General features: G+C 44.8%; 1 protein-coding gene across 3 annotated transcripts in view; it reads right to left on the reverse strand.

Moving 5' to 3' along the window:
* Positions 1-17,161, reverse strand: part of MARCHF3 (membrane associated ring-CH-type finger 3) — a 174,774-nt gene extending 157,613 nt beyond the window's left edge. For 2 of the 3 annotated variants that reach the window (XM_053407995.1, XM_053407994.1), the window contains exon 1: positions 16,964-17,161. The gene's annotated coding sequence lies outside the window, so the exon portion shown is untranslated. The remainder of the gene's footprint in view (positions 1-16,963) is intronic. The other variant, XM_053407996.1, reaches the window with a different exon arrangement.
* Positions 17,162-17,366: the final 205 nt, after the last annotated feature.

Here is a 17,366-nt window from a genome sequence, read left to right on the forward strand (position 1 = left end):
ACCTTTCAAAGCCCAGTCTCTGTTGACACTTCAGGACAAGGGGAGAAGGACAGTTCTCTTGCATTGCCAATGGCCTTCAATGGTTTCTTAACGGCCCTAGCTTGGCCAGGTCATTTTGCATAGGCTTAGCCCAGGAATGACTTCTCCCTTCATATCCCAAATAATCAAAACCCTACCATTTATTCATTTCTAGGGTTTTGATTATAGAAAGAAACAGCTGGGTGACCAAACAGGCAGTAAAGGTAAAGGGACCCCTGACCATTAGGTCCAGTCGTGACCGACTCTGGGGTTGTGGCGCTCATCTCGCTTTATTGGCCGAGGGAGCCAGTGTACAGTTTCCGGGTCATGTGGCCAGCAGGACTAAGCCGCTTCTGGCGAACCAGGGCAGCGCACAGAAACACCGTTTACCTTCCTGCCAGAGCGGTACCTATTTATCTACTTGCACTTTGACATGCTTTTGAACTGCTAGGTTGACAGGAGCAGGGACCGAGCAATGGGAGCTCACCCCATCACGGGGATTCGAACCGCCGACCTTCTGATCAGCAAGTCCTAGGCTCTGTGGTTTAACCCACAGCGCCACCCGTCCCTTAAACAGGCAGTAGTCGGCAGCTATTTCCATGATGGAGGTGGACTGGGAGAAAACACTACTAGAGAAAGCACTTCTACAATGGCAGAAGTGATTCTAACACAGTCCAGATTTCCCAAACAGGTGAGCCAGTGAGCATGGTCCCTTTCTCCCCTCTACACAATTCTTAAAATCATATGAATGAACACCCAAATAAGGTGAATAAAATACATAGGCGGACATACTTATGTGCCAACATGCTCCCCCCCCCCCGGCCTCGTATGGGACCTCCCCTACGGAATTTGAATTTTGTTTTATTGTGGTTTCATTTCCTTGGCTGAACTGACACCCGAGACTGGATTCACTATGCACTATTACTTCCATAATCTTTCTTTACTCTGGGTTGAAAAATTGGAACGAAGTAATCGTAAAGTAACAGGCAACGGCTAAGGCTCACTCAGCCTGGGTCCCTGCTGTTCGTGAAGATTACCGCAGGACATTTATATAACAGATTGCTAATCCTGTATAACAATGGTGAACTTTGCCATTTGCTTGCTGCCTTGTAAAAAAATAAATAAATCACATTCCAACTTCTGCACTGAATTTCCAATTTCCATCAGTATTCTAGAAATACCCCACAGTGAAGCGAAGCAAAATAATTTTGTGCATACCATACTTCTGTCAGGGAATGCCACAAGAAAAGCCTAAAACATGTCTAAAGTTTGCGATATCTTATTTATTTTGCACTTCGCCAAATGGTGGTTGAGAAGGTACAAAAACATCACAATTAAAATAACAAAATAGAACCACACAAACAAACTGATATTGGAATAATGAAACAGTAGCACAGCATTATGGAAATTGGGCTCCCTGCAGAAGTAGGACCTAAACGATTTCTGACACTTCAATGAAAAATGAAATTTCACTGGTGGCAATGCTGTAGCTTTATTGGTAGGCAAACTGGAGAGGGGAAACGAGGCGGCTTCTCTTTCATATCTCATTATAAAACAAACAGAACCCAATATTCGCAGGACGCATTGATCCTGATGATCTTTCAGGGATGCCATTGGGTGGGCCTCTTAGGAAAACAACAGGAGAAAGGCCCACATGACCAAGAGATGAAGATGTCATGGTTATGAATGTCTAGTTGCAAGGCAAAAACAGGATTTGTTTACTGCTCAAGGTCTCCTACGATAGTTTCTATTTAAAATTCTGAAGTGCAGTGCTTCCAAGGTAGACGGGTTTTTTCTTTTCTTTTTTAAACTTCTAGGATCAGTAGAGACAACATTTGTATGAAATTCTGTATCTGAATATTTGGTGCGGAACAATGATTTTAAGACAAAGATGCATATAATTGCCTTTTAAAGGGGACATTTGCTTTCCAAAGTTATTTTTTAAATTTCCCAGAGTATGGCAATAGCTGTAACTAATGTTCATTTAAATGTGTGCACAGGAACCTCAGACCCTCCAAGTGTCCCTATTTTACAGGGACGTCCCTGATTTAGAGAAGCTGTCCTGGTTTCTGATTTGATCCAATAATGTCCCGCTTTTAGGACATCCCTATTTTTATTGGAGAAATGTTGAAGGGTATGGAGTTATCAGACAATTGTGCCACCTGAAGAAAATCCTGTAAAGGGATTTTTTTTAATGTTTCATGTTTTATTATGCATTTACAGTGGTACCTCGGGTTACAGACGCTTCAGGTTACAGACGCTTCACATTACAGACTCTGCTAACCCAGAAAGAGTACCTCGGGTTAAGAACTTTGCTTCAGGATGAGAACAGAAATTGTGTGGCAGCTGCGGGAGGCCCCATTAGCTAAAGTGGTACCTCAGGTTAAGAACAGTTTCAGGTTAGGAACGGACCTCCAGAACGAATTAAGTTCTTAACCTGAGGTACCACTGTATATTACGTTGGAAGCCGCCCCAAGTGGCTGGGGAAATCCAGACAGATGTGTGGGGTATAAATAGTAAAATTATCATTATGGAATGGGATGTCCCTATTTTCAGCGGAGAAATGTTGGAGGATATGGAACCTTCAACACCTTTCACCCCTCAGGAGGTGCCGAACTCTTTGCCCTTCCATTGTGATGTAGACTTTTCACCAGAATGATTGCTCTTCACCTTTATGACTTCCTCAGACCACTGGCTTACTCTTTTTAAAAAAGTTTTACAGACACTTGCTTAGCACTATTTTGAAAGAAGGACAGGACCCAATCCTGAAGGGAAGCCACATTCCTTGGCATGGAATCTATTTTTGATCCAGATCACAAGAGCCATGAATGTGAGTGACTCAGTGGCGAGGTCAACAACTCTATCTGCTCATATCTAGCCATCTGATTTCACATGATCCAGGATTGCACCTTGTATTAAAAACCAGAGATGGTGTAGCAGAGTGGCCGAGAAATTGGACTGCCAATCAGGAGGTCCTTCAATAAAATTTCATCTCGGCCATGAACTTACTAGTAGGCTTAGAGATGCCATTTCAGCCTCAGTTCTCCCATCTGCAATATGGGGAATAATACTGATTTACAGGGTTGCTGCAACCAGAGATGGCATGTGAAAGGCACTGAGAGCACTGTATAAATGTTACACACTGTTATTCTACTAGTAAATCGGGTCCTCCCTTAAAGAGGGAACATATTGCGGTGAGACCCGGCAAACCGACACCCTGTGTTGTGGGTGGGTACGAATGGTCAGTCACAACACCCGATTAGTAGGTCCCTCGAAGCTGGATACAATCTGGCCAATGGGACGCAGTCCAAACGGTTCAAGGGACCTATTTATGCCCATGCACGTGACCCAGAGCTTCCTCTTTCGGCGCGTGCATTCGGAACACCCGCCCACCTCGCCCTACTTTTAGGGCTTGTTGCGCTTGACCTTGCTATGCCGTCATGTGTCGTCTGACGTTGGGACAGGGGCATGGCAGGATTTTCCCCACTTGGCTGATTGACTGTTGTCATTTGGGTTTCGCCTGCCACGTAGCAAATCGTCACAATTCGTAAGGTTGCGGATAGGCTCTGGTTCAGGTGATAGGGATGGGAGAAGGCTCTTGCCATCCCTATGTGAAGGGTATTCCGTTAAAGGAATCCAGGGACTCAATGGTTTGGTCAACCCCTGAGAGGGGGTTGTGCCCGTGCCTGAGTCCAGAGGGACATCTGGGTGGGGGACATAGTCTGTTCCTGGCTTTCCGCTTATCCAGGTGTTCACCCTTGGCTGACCTATGCTGGTGCCCTGGATCAGCGCTACCTGCGTGGAAGGGATTTTTCGAACCAGAGCCTTTGCAACCAGTCATTTTCTGTAATCAATAAAATTGGGGCCTAAATTCTGCCAAAAACCAAACCAAAAATTTGAGTCATGTTTGCATTTATTTAGGGGGGAGGTTTCAGGGTCTGAAAACACAAACCTTGGCTAAAATTAGGCCTCCAGCTAACAGTGGAGGATGTAACGTAATAGTTATCTGTCCAAGTTGTGGTGTCTGGTGTTATTTATCTGGGATTTTCATTTTTATTTGTCAGAAGTTATTTGGAAGCTGTTTGTGCAAGCTGTTTTACTGTTAATAAATGTCAAAAGGCAGATCCAGTAAAAGAATATTACTTCAGATAAACAGGATGCTGCCTATTAATGTTGCCTTTCTAGAAGACAGTAGTTACTGCAGGATTGCTAAACAAGCAAGAAGGAGGATGTCATACGGAATCTATCCTGAAACAAGTATATTTTGGGCAGAGCTTTTACTAGTTACCATATTTTTCGCTCTATAGGACGCACTTTTCCCCCTCCTACGGAATGACAATATGGCAATCGAGCATGCTTTGGTTATCTCCTGCTTGGACTACTGCAATGTGCTCTATGTGGGGCTACCTTTGAAGGTGGCCCAGAAACTACAACTAATCCAGGATGTGGCAGCTAGACAGGTGACTGGGAGTGGCCACCGAGACCACATAACACTGGTCCTGAAAGACCTACATTGGCTCCCAGTATGTTTCCAAGCACAATTTAAAGTGTTGGTGATGACCTTTAAAGGCCTACATGTCATCGGACCAGTATACCTGAAGGAGCGTCTCCACCCCCATCATTCAGCCCGGACACTGAGGTCCAGCTCTGAGGGCCTTCTGGCAGTTACCTCCCTGCGAGAAGTGAGGTTACAGGGAACCAGGCAGAGGACCTTCTCGGTAGTGGCACCCGCCCTGTGGAACACCCTCCCATCAGATGTCAAGGAAATAAACAACTATCTGACTTATAGAAGCCATCTGAAGGCAGCCCTGTATCGGGAAGTTTTTAATGTCTGATGTTTTATCGTGTTTTTAATATTCTGTTCAGAGCTGGCCCGAGTGGCTGGGGAAACCCAGCCAGATGGGCAGGGTATAAATAATTTACTATTACTATTACTACTACTACTGCTGCTGCTATTATAGAACTGTCACTTCAGCACCCTAGTGGTGAAAGTCCTCTATTTCCATTAAGGCATGTAAAAGGTCACCTATATTTCCATTGCCATTGCATGGGATGTTTTGGAGACACAGATATATTCTTTCCACATATCCATGAGCATACAAAAAGCTTGCAAGAATGCATTGTTCCTGCATCTCACTTCTTGATGAAAGGCTTTGCATGGCTTTTAACTTTATATATGTTCACGAGCAAACATCTGATTCTGCAGAATTCAACTTTACAATATTGTGAGAAAGAAGTTAACATTCACCGTAATTCAAGAATTAAACTTTTCCTTGGCCTACAATTGTTTTGGCACTCGTGCTCTGAAGCATATGGCTTCTAAAAATGCCTCCAAATCAAACTCCACTTCTTATAACAGCTAAATACATAAGTTGCGTAAAACTGGGAGATATTCAAGACACACACTTTAAACATTTGTTAAAAAAACCCTAGAAGCTTTTCTCTTGGGAAAGATGGGATTAGAACTACCCAAACAGTATAGACATTTATTTCTGTATGTGACTAAAGCTGCAAGAATGTTCTTTGCCCCAAAGTGGAAGGATGAAGAGGTCCCGACGAAAGAAGAATGGATACGGAAACTAATGGAGTACGCAGAAATAGTGAAACTTACTGAAGAATAAGAAATCAAGGCAACAAACTTTTTAGAAAGGAATGGAAATGGTTTATTAAGTATTTACAAACAAACTGTAAACAGATCAAGACATTGGCAGGATTATCGTAAAAGCCTGCTGTTCTATATATATATATATATATATATATATATATATATATATATATATATATAGATGATTAAAAGAATAAGTTAAGGCTATTTGGAGTATGCAGGAAAGGACAAAAATAAATGTAAGGAACCGCAGAAAGAGGGGGAAGGGACTCGGAATTTAAAATGTTAAAATTATGGTTAAATAATTGTCGTAATGCATATAAATGAAAATTACAAATATATATTTTTTAAAGACATACACTTCAATAATTTAGACACAGCAATTCAGAACTCAGAATGAGCAATCTTTCCATTTTGCTTTGCTCAAGAAGTTCACAAACAGATTTCCATTAACTGATAATATTTGTTAGTTTGCTAAAAGCAAACATGGCACTCGCAAATTAATATTAAAATATTAATAGTTTTTACATATCAAAGTAAGGTGACATCACCATATACAACTAGAGATTACAGCCAATTTGTATACATGAGCCTTCCCCAATCTACATGGCTATGCCAATTGGAGTAATGGTTCGAAACATCTGGAAGGCGGAAGATTGGGGGAAGCTGGCATACATTAAGAAATCAGCTAAAAAGATCCCGCATAGCTCCCTCAAACTACCTGAATTTTGGGCTTCGGGCATTCACTTGTTCATCAAGGGCCAATTATGATAGCGATGGGTATTTTGTGTTGCCATTTCCATTGTTGATCAGTGACCATATGCAGATACCATCAAGGATGCTCAACTGTTGGTTTAGAGCTAACCTGAAAACAAACCTCTTGTCTATACAGTGGTGCCTCGCAAGACGAAATTAATCCGTTCTGCGAGTCTCTTCGTCTTGCGGTTTTTTCATCTTGCGAAGCACAGCTATTAGCGGCTTAGCGGCTATTAGCGGCTTAGTGGCTATTAACGGCTTAGCGGCTTTAAGAAAACAAGGAAACAAAGGAACAAAGGAAACAAACTCGCAAGAAGTCGCAAGACGTTTCGTCTTGCGAAGCAAGCCCATAGGGAAAATCGTCTAGCGAAGCAACGCAAAACCCGAAAAACCCTTTCGTCTTGCGCGTTTTTCGTTTTGCGAGGCATTCGTCTTGCGGGGCACCACTGTACTGGAAAGATTCCTAAGAAGTTGTTGCTAAAGGCAACAAAAGAGTGTATCAGACCACTGTGTGTTTGCCCATTTTTACCTATATATACAGGGTAATGTTATCACAACAGAGGACAACATAGAGCTTATCATCATCTAGGGATACTTCCTCTTGCTTTCAACATGTATAACTCAGTCTCTATAGTGTAAACAAACCTGACTGGAGCAGGTGAAGGTACTATAGTCATAAAATGAATTGGAAATTGTTTGAATTCCATGCATGATCATATTAAGGTTGCCATATGTCCTCTTTTTGCAGGACACATCCTCTTTTTCATGGGTATGTAACACAAGAGTCGTCATGGCAATCCATAGTTAAAAGTATTATTATGATTATGATTATGATTATGATTATTATTACCCCACCCATCTGACTGGGTTTCCCCAGCCGCTCTGGGTGGCTCCCAACAGAATATTAAAAACATGATAAAACATCAAACATTAAAAACTTCCCGATACAGGGCTGTCTTCAGGTGTCTTCTAAAAGTCAAATAGTTGTTTATTTCCTTGACATCTGATGGGAGGACGTTCTACAGGACGGGTACCACTACTAAGAAGGCCCGCTGCTTTGCTTGTGTCAGGGAACTGCCATCGGAGCCTAGGGTGGAGGTAAGGCTCCCTGACGATGCAGGAGAAGGAACCAGCAGGGAGAGAGAGAGCTTCCTTGGAGGAAGGAAATAGGAGGGACACCAGGAAGAAAGAGGGGGCTGCAGAGGGAGGGCTCCGAGACTCTTCCACAGAGAGCAGCAGGGAGAGCCCAGGACCTCCGTTGGGCACGCCCACTCTGCGCAGGAGACTTCCACGCAGAGAGGCTAGGCGGAGACTTGGAGTGAAGGAATTTTTATGTTGGAAGAAGTTCAGAAAACGCCCACTGACGGATTCTGCCAGTGACTGAGACAGTCATGGAGAAAGGGCTGTCCAGCCAGGGAAAGTTTATCCAGGCAACGCTGTCTAGAGCTGCAGCACCCTTTACGCACAAGCAACCCCAATTCCCTTTACAGCTTGGTTCCCTGTAACCTCACTTCTTGCAGTGAGAGAACTGCCAGAAGGCCCTTGGAGCTGGACCTCAGTGTCTGGGCTTAACGATGGTGGTGCAGATGCTCCTTCAGGTATACTGGGCCGAGGCCATTTAGGGCTTTAAAGGTCAGTGCCAACACTTTGAATTGTGCTTGGAAACGTACTGGGAGCCAATGTAGGTCTCTCAGGACTGGTGTTATGTGGTCTCAGCAACCACTCCCAGTCACCAGTCTAGCTGCCGCATTCTAGATTAGTTGTAGTTTCTGGGTCACCTTCACAGGTAGCCCCAAGTAGGCAAATGTGTCCTCTTTTCTGCTCTTTGAAATGTGGCAACCCTAGATCATATGGAATTTTCGCTACTGAAGTTATACCTAAAAAAAAATTCATCTCCAGATCTGATCAGATATTCACACAAACCCAGTGTAAACACTCAGGCCTTTTTTTCTACAGGAGCAATGCTCCTTGCGCCGTTGTTTTCACACATTGACCTGCGCATCCCTGTTTCATGCTGAAGTTGCCATTATTTCAGGACAGGTGAACTTTTGCCAAGGTGCAAGTTTGAATGTGTTGGTGAACGGCAATGAGACGGTTTAGATTTTATTAGGAAAGTTACCCCGTTCATTTCAGCACTGCCGAAAAGCTGCAGCTTCCAGGACTAAATTAATTGGGAGTCCGGTCCGGTCCCCGTTCTTGTGCATGCTTCACTCGGCATAACATTATTCAAGGTCAGTATTACAGGCTCATCATTTCTGTGTCGGATGACAGATGAGGCTGATGGCTTCTGCCTCAGCTGTCATCAGAGCACCCATGAAGAACTAGCAAGCAGTCAGAGTTCTATTTTAAAGACCCAATTCTCCTCACTCGCACAGGTCTAACAGCACACGTGTCCCTCAAATCTAATTCACTCGGGCTGCTTTCAGATACTGCAGTATAACGGCTGAGAAGCCGAGCTTGGAAGCAGGGAGCCACGAGTTTTAGTCTTGCCTCTGTCAAAATTTGGTGGCCTTGAGTAAACCTCTCTGTCTCTCTGTCTGTCTCTCTGCCTGCCCTACCTCCTCATATACAGTGGTACCTCAGGTTACATATGCTTCAGATTACATACGCTTCAGGTTACAGATTCCGCTAACCCAGAAATAGTGCTTCAGGTTAAGAACTTTGCTTCAGGATGAGAACATAAATTGTGCTCCGGCGGTGCTGCAGCAGCAGGAGGCCCCATTAGCTAAAGTGGTGCTTCAGGTTAAGAACAGTTTCAGGTTAAGTACGAACCTCCGGAACGAATTAAGTACTTAACCCGAGGTACCACTGTACAGAAAATATAATAGGGATCTATCTTAAGGGGTGGTTGTAAGCAGGGCTATTTTTTATAGAAAAAGAGGTACCGGAACTCACCATGAACAACTCCCTTGTTCTCTTATAATGGCAATGGTGCCCACCTGAGAGTTGCCGCAACTGGGTTCCGGTGAGATCCAGCTGAAAAAATGCCCTGGTTGCAAGGATTAAACATTAAAAGTTCAATGTAAGCAAATGTGAAGTGATGCATGCTGGGGCAAAAACTCCTAAATTCACATATACATTAACAGGGGGTGAACCTTCAGTGACTGACGGGGATCAAGACCTTGGGGTCATGGCGGATAGTCCTCTGAAAATGCTGACTGGCTATGGGGAGATTGCAACATTTGGGCCTTTGTAGTTGATTCAGGGACGAAACATGTTAGACGAGAATATCATTGTGCTTCGCGTGGAGAAAGGGGACAGAGAGATGTTTTCCTCGCTCTCTCACAATGCTAGACTGTAACACATAGTTAAAATCTATGGCATTTGATACCACAAGATGCAGTGATGGTTGCCAAATTGATAGCTTTAAAGGGGGATTAGGCAAATTCATCTCAGGTAAGACCATTAATGACTACTAGGCATTGTGGCTATATCTCCTTTAATATCACTAATTATTATTATTATTATTATTATTATTATTATTATTATTATTATTTATACCCCACCCATCTGGCTGGGTTTCCCCAGAGGCAGGATACTTCCATATACAGTGGTACCTCAGGTTACATACGCTTCAGGTTACATACGCTTCAGGTTACAGACTCCGCTAACCCAGAAATAATGCTTAAGGTTAAGAACTTTGCTTCAGGATGAGAACAGAAATCGTGCTCCTGCGGCACGGCGGCAGCAGGAGACCCCATTTGCTAAAGTGGTGCTTCAGGTTAAGAACAGTTTCAGGTTAAGAACGGACCTCCGGAACGAATTAAGTACTTAACCCGAAATACCACTGTACCTGTGAAGTGTTTTGAACTATATGCTTATTATAAAGGCAAGAAACTCATACCCTCCAACATTTCTCTGATGAAAATAGGGACGTCCTATTCCAGAATAATAATTTTACTATTTATACCAGGGGTAGGCAACTTAAGCCCCAGGGACTGTATGCGGCCCAATCACCTTCTCAATCCGGCCCACAGACGATCCAGGAATCAGCATGTTTTTACATGAGCAGAATGTGTGTTTTTATTTAAAATGTATCTCTGGGTTATTTGTGGGGCACAGGAATTCGTTCATCCCCCCCCCCCAATATAGTCCGGCCCACCACATGGTCTAAAGGACGGTGGACTGGCCCATGGCTGAAAAAGGTTGCTGACCCCTGATTTATACCCTGCCCATCTGACTGGATTGCCCCAACCACTCTGGGTGGCTTCCAACGCATATAAAAACATAATTAAACATTGACAAACTTCCCTAAACAGGGCTGCCTTCAAATGTCTCGGGGGGTCGGATAACTCCATACCCTCTAACATTTCTCTGATGAAAACAGGGACATCCTACCATGCCCACCAACATTTCTTTGATGGAAATAGGGACGTCCTGAGGAAAAGTGGAACATTCTGGGATCAAATCAGAAACCCAGACGGCTTCTGTAAAACCAGGATGGTCCCTGGAAAACAGGGACACTTGTAGGGTCTGGAAACTGTACCAGAAGTTCTCCAAAGACATTCAACGCTTGTCATTATAAAAAAAGACTTCAAACACTGAGAAGAAATGAAATGAAGCTGGGTGAAGGAGGCAGCTCAAATTGAAAGCTGTAGTACGGAAATAACTGTGAGCTTCATCCACATAGAAAATAGTTTTAGCGCTGGCCCTACTGTAAAGCAGGGCGAGGCAGATGCCTCAGGCAGCAAATGCTGGAGACAAGGGAAGGGGTGTCCAAGAACTGTGTGTGTATACACATACCAGACAGTCTGCCCTGTGCCCACAATGTGGCAAAGAACATTGCCCCGTCATCAGTGTTGAAACATGATGCAACTTCCAGTCTGGTCAGCTTCTGTGTACAGAAGGATAGTTGCCACATTGCCTTTTAGCTCAAGTAGCAAAATGTCTTGGGTCTGCTGTTCCTTCTCCCTCTCACATTGGTTATTTAGCCTAATCTTGGCTAGGCCATTTGTGAGGCAGGCTGAAGGCTCCAGAAGAGCTAATGCTGGATGATGAATCTGGGGTATAATTTAGAGGTGACAGATGTGGAACACAAGCCCTGAATTTATGGATTCCAGTCCTTCCTAGCATCAGCTCTCTTAGCTAGACTGCTCTGGGAAGTATGGATGAAGCCAAATGCTTGGTCCTATACTGAGGTACTTCTCCCTTCTAGAAAAACCACATGAAGATCAAGGACAAGAGACTTCGCTTTTTTTGTCATAGGTGAGAGAAAGGTCTTCCTTAGTACAAAGTGCCATCATTAGACATTAGACATTTCACCATTCATTCTCAAATCCAATAATTTATCTCACATGTTCAGATTCATCCCTCAGTGCACTGTCAATGCTGTACCAGTGTGGTGTAGTGGTTTAGAGTGGTAGACTCGTAATCTGGTGAACCGGGTTCGCGTCTCCGCTCCTCCACATGCAGCTGCTGGGTGACCTTGGGCTAGTCACACTTCTCTGAAGTCTCTCAGCCCCACTCACCTCACAGAGTGTTTGTTGTGGGGGAGGAAGGAAAAGGAGAATGTTAGCTGCTTTGAGACTCCTTCGGGTAGTGATAAAGCGGGATATCAAATCCAAACTCTACCAGGAAAGACTATTGCCAGAAAGCTTCTGGCAATCAGAGTTGAGGCTGGATGAACCCTTGGTCCAACTTGGTTGGAAGCCAAGGCCAAGGTACTTGGCAATTCACAATTGTCAAAGGCCACCTAGGACCAAACATCCATGACTGAAGAGAAATGTGAGCCCAAGTCAGGTATTCCTGAACCTAACGTCTGCCTTTTCTCCAATGAAAACAGCCAGGTGATCTTGCCAGCAATTTCTCTGGATTCATTATAATTTGCCATAATGGCTCTTTGTACATTTGTCTGTGTGAATCAGCACCTACTAATATGCATTTAGGGCTCAGCAGAAAACCAAGCGATGCTGTGAGATATAGATTAGCTTTAGTTCTTTGAAAAATTGCCAGCGAGGATTTCGTCCTCATGGTCAGCATAACACAATAATTAAAAATAACATCAACAATACGACGCAGCACACAACAGTACGTGGGACTATTAAACTCCACTCAAATTGCAGACCAAAGGCCTGAACAAATATGTTTTAAATTGACAATTACATGGGGTACAACAAAATATCCACAGGGTAAGTGTTCCCCAAGCAAAGTACTGGCACCAAGAAGGCCCTGTTTTGTGGTGTGGTTCCATGGGCTGCGGGACAGGAGCAGGGGGCTACAAGCAGGGCATCTCCTCATCTGTGCCCCTGACCTTCAAGGGACTGCAAAGGATCCAGAATTACCCCAAGCTGCATACCTGCTCATTCAGAGGGAGTGTAACCTCATCAAGAACGGGCAACCTCCCATCCACCTGGTCTAAGAACCACGCACTAACAGAGCCTCCATCTTATCTGGATTGAGCTTCTGTTTATTGGCTCTCATCCAGTCCATTACTGAGGCAAGACAATGGTACAGCACTTCCACTGCCTCACCTGCAGATGCAAAGGAGAAGTAGAGTTGTGTGCCATCAACATATTGCTGACAATGTATTCTGAACCTCCTGATAACCCCACTCTGCAGCTTCATGTAGATGTTAAACAGCATAGGGGATAAAACTGAACCCTGAGGAGCCTCACATTGAAGGTTCCACAGGGCTGAAGCATCACCCCCTGGAAACCTCCATTCAAGTAGGACCAGAACCACTGCAAAGCGATGCCACCCATAACTTGGACAGCTGCTCCAGAAGGATAACATGGTATTGAACAATGCTGAGAAGTTGAGGACAATTAACAGGGACACACGTTTCCTCTGCCTCTCTCTCGACATGGTGATCAAAGCAGTTTCTGTGCTGAAACTGGGCCTAAACCCCAATTGAAATGGATGTAGAAAATCAGTTTCCTCCAAGAGTGCCTGGATTTGGTCCACAAGAACTTTGTCCCAGACGGGGAGATCAGAAAGTGGGGAAGGTTTCTTGAGAAGTGGTTTTACTACTGCCTCCTTCAAGCAGGTGGGAACCATCCCCTCTTGCAAGGAAGCACAAATCATCTGCCTGGATCAGTGACACATGATCCCGTCTTGCTGCTCCTCAATAGCAACCTGGTACTGTGGGTTAAACCACAGAGCCTAGGACTTGCCGATCAAAAGGTCGGTGGTTTGAATCCCTGCAACGGGGTGAGCTCCCATTGCTCGGTCCCTGCTCCTGCCCACCTAGCAGTTCAAAAGCACATCAAAGTGCAAGTAGATAAATAGGTACCACTCCGGCGGGAAGGTAAATGGCATTTCTGTGCGCTGCTGTGGTTCGCCAGAAGTGGCTTAGTCATGCTGGCCACATGACTCGGAAGCTGTACACCGGCTCCCTCGGCCAATAAAGTGAGATGAGAGCCGCAACCCCAGAGTCGGCCATGACTGGACCTAATGGTCAGGGGTCCCTTTACCTTTAGTGGCATAATTCACCAGCGGCAGGTTCCGGAGTGTCTTCAAGGTGGCCCCATGGATTGCTATAGTCCTACGAGGAGTCTATTACAGCATGAATCACTGCAGTCAGATTACTCCGATACAGGAAAGTCCATAGCTAGCTGGACAGACAGTCCTCACAGCTGAAGCTACTTGGGCCTCAAGTGACAGCTTATGCACCTGTTCTCTGGGGGTGGGGAGTTCTATGCCACCCAGAACAGGAACTTTCCCTGATTCCTGTAAGCCAATGATATTCAAGGAATAAGTCATGCACCATAGTGAATGATGGCATAATGGAACCAATAACACTAAGCCTGAGGTACAAGACAAGGATATCCCCTTTCTCCAATTTTATTTGTATTACTTATTGAAGTTTTAGCCAACGTAATTAGAGACAATGAAAATATAAAAGGGAAAGGTAATAAAGGAAAAGAGAAAATGAGCTTATTTGCAGGTGGCGCCTTGCTGATAATTGAAAATCGGGTGGAAAATACACAGGTAATAGAAGCATATTTGAAGGAATTTGGAGAAATGACAAAGTTGTGGATTAATTGGAATCAGGGAAGTTTCCCCAATTCTTGGACTGAGTAACCATCTACCAAAAGAATCTCCACCTTATTGATACTGAGTCTGCGTTTATTGACCCACATATGGACTAGCCTCTCCCAGTACAGATTTGGGTATCTCTCTTACAACAAAAACAAAACAATATTTGTGCTTTGCCTTAATCCTCTTCCCCCACTTTTCGAAGTTTGTGCAATATCTGTTCAACACAGATCTATCTTGTCTATAGAATTATATTTTTAAACAAATATTTCCTATACACAAAGCTGCTCCTTCCAGTAAGTGAACACAGACAGGATTGTTTCTTGTGCAGCTAGTGCACACACAAAACACACACACAAAATCTAGAACATGCCAGCAATGTGTCGTTTACCATCACCTAGAGGGATTCTGAGTTTTCCACAGAACCTGTTGGTAAACCATTTAGTTACTGAGGTGGAATACTCACTTTAATCACTGTGCATTTATTCCTCTCAGGTTACCATTGTGAGCATATTTACTTCACGGTAAGTGCTACCGAAATCTATTGGACTTACTTCTCAATAAACCTCAGGGTCATCAGAATGTCTGTGTTTTTAGCACCAAATGCAATAGTTTTTCCTGTTACAGACACAGCACAGCTTTGGATTGACAAACGGTTAAGGAAAACGGCATGCAAGATTTCCTTAACCAGCTATGGTTTGGCGCAGACTAAGATGTGAAGATTTTCCATTAATTAGATAACTCTTCATTGCCTCTCAGCCTCAAAATAGCCCAAACAAACCAACCATTCACAGAAGCCTATCATTAAAAAGAATTTGGCAAGGAACCAAAAAACAACAACAACAAAAGCCCTCCAGACCGTTGATTTGCCAGGATGTTAACTCAGTTGTGCTCAGGTTCTCAAAACCACCATTTCCAAAGCTACACACCAACATGCCTAATTTCATACTGTGTTTTAAGATTCAGGAAAGGCAGTGTTCTTTTTGCGACTCTTTCCTGGATTCTTGAGCTCTGTCTGGAGTGTGTTTTAACAGATGGGCTGGCTGGCAGACTGTGGGCTGTAAACCAGCAAGCCGTGTGGAATCTGCACTGAATGATTTGGAACCGAGCGCTCGTAAAGTTCACGGACACAGGCAGACTCAGACTTGTACGCAATCGCACACAGAGGAGGTCACACACAGAGTACACATCGCTAGGCAGTCTGCCTCCATCCCCCAACCGCGCAGGGGAAGTTCAAGACTTGGCATTCGGCTTTACAATCCTCTCACATACATTGCAGCTCCTCATCTGGCCAAAACAAAGGAAGGGAAACAAAAAAATACTACATATACAGTCTCCAAAGAAATTAGCATCTCTTAACACAGCCTGCAAACAAGAGATGCAGAAAGAGGCATTGGGCAACTATCATGGACGGTGACTGGAATTTCCCCCTGTTGTCAAATCCAGCACATAGGAGGAAAAGAAATTAAGGGTAGGATGGCTACTATTTGTTTGCCCTAAGAAAAACTATTCCCATCTCTCGCTATTCTAAGACAGGAAGAAAAGATAGCCCAAGTGGAAATTTAGTCCAAGCCAGCCAGCTTTCGTTAGTTTGTGTTTACAACCAAATAGTTACCATGGCATGTGTTATATTTGTAATAAACACACATACACACAATTCTGACATGTACAGCAACTGCACCCTGCATTAGAGATGGCTTACATACACATTAATTTAGAACATAGGCTCTGTATTGCACATCTGTATTACACATAGCTCCATGTGTGCTCCATTAATTGCTTTTTCCGTCTTTACACAAGGTAATTATTGCATTATAGTATGAAACACCATCAGGGAAGCTTCCCTCGCATACTCTGCCCTTTGGGTGGTGGAAACAGAAACCAAATACTGCGAAGAAAATTACTGCCAAGAAAGGATGACAACTTTTTCCCAAACGCCATTGTCCCCAATTTTAAAGACCTATTTTTAAAAGTCCGTGGCTCTCAGCAGAGCAACAACTCTGTGATCTTACCTTAACGGAAGTTTCTCAAGCAGATGGGCAAATACTGGGGGACGAAAGGTAACAAATATGAGAAACAGGGGGCCTTTCTTTTTTTCCTCCTCCTGCTCTGGAAGATGGGACTCCAATGGCTTCAAGTTACAAGACTAAACATCAGGAAAAACTTTCTGAGCTGTTCGACAGTGAAACAGATTCTCTCCTTCCTTGGAGGTTTCTAAGCAGAGGTCGGATGGCCATCTGTCATGGATGCTTTGGCTGAGATTCCTGCATTGCAGGGGGTCAGTCTGGATGACCCTTGGGTCCCTTCCAAATCTACGATTCTCCGGCTTCCTGTATTTTAGGTTTGCAAAAGGAGACTCGCTGCTCAGTGCCAACCTCTTCTTAAAACCATCGTCCTCTCCTCTCTCTGGCTGGTATGAACTAAGTTGGGGGGGTGGGGGATAGGGAAGAGCCCAGCCCTTCCTTGCAAACTGGGGATGGGGGTCCCTATGCAAGCTCTTGCCTGGAAGAAGGGAATCACGCGCGGACCTGATGGAAGACTCCACGTCCCCACCGGGTCCAGCCCGGCTAGAGAGAGAGAGAGAGAGAGAGAGAGAGAAAGATCCACTCACCCTTTTTTCTTTCTTTCTTTCCTTCTCCGGAGGGGTCCCGCTTCTCAAGGCGCAGCTTCCCCGGCACGGGAGGCGCCGGGCAGCCGCGTCTCTGCCCTTGGGGGATCCGGGGACGGGCAGGCGAGCAGCCGAGTCCGCCCCCCGCGCCGGCAATTCATGGACCTATTTGCTTGCGCTGGAAAGAGAGAGGCAGCCCAAGCGGGGCGGGAGGAGGGGGGTGCGGGGCGGGGCCAGCTCTCCTGATTGACAGCCGCCTCCTCTTTGCCTTCCTCGCCCTGGGAAAGGGAACCGGGCGGAGGAAGCCGCGTTTAAGGAGGACAAAGGGCGGCGGGGAGGACCCCTAGTGGCCACAGAGGGGAAACCAGCCGGGAAAAGCGTCCAGGTAAGAGCGCCGGAAAG

The sequence above is a fragment of the Podarcis raffonei genome, chromosome 11, assembly GCF_027172205.1.
Source record: "Podarcis raffonei isolate rPodRaf1 chromosome 11, rPodRaf1.pri, whole genome shotgun sequence".
Lineage (NCBI taxonomy): Eukaryota > Metazoa > Chordata > Lepidosauria > Squamata > Lacertidae > Podarcis > Podarcis raffonei.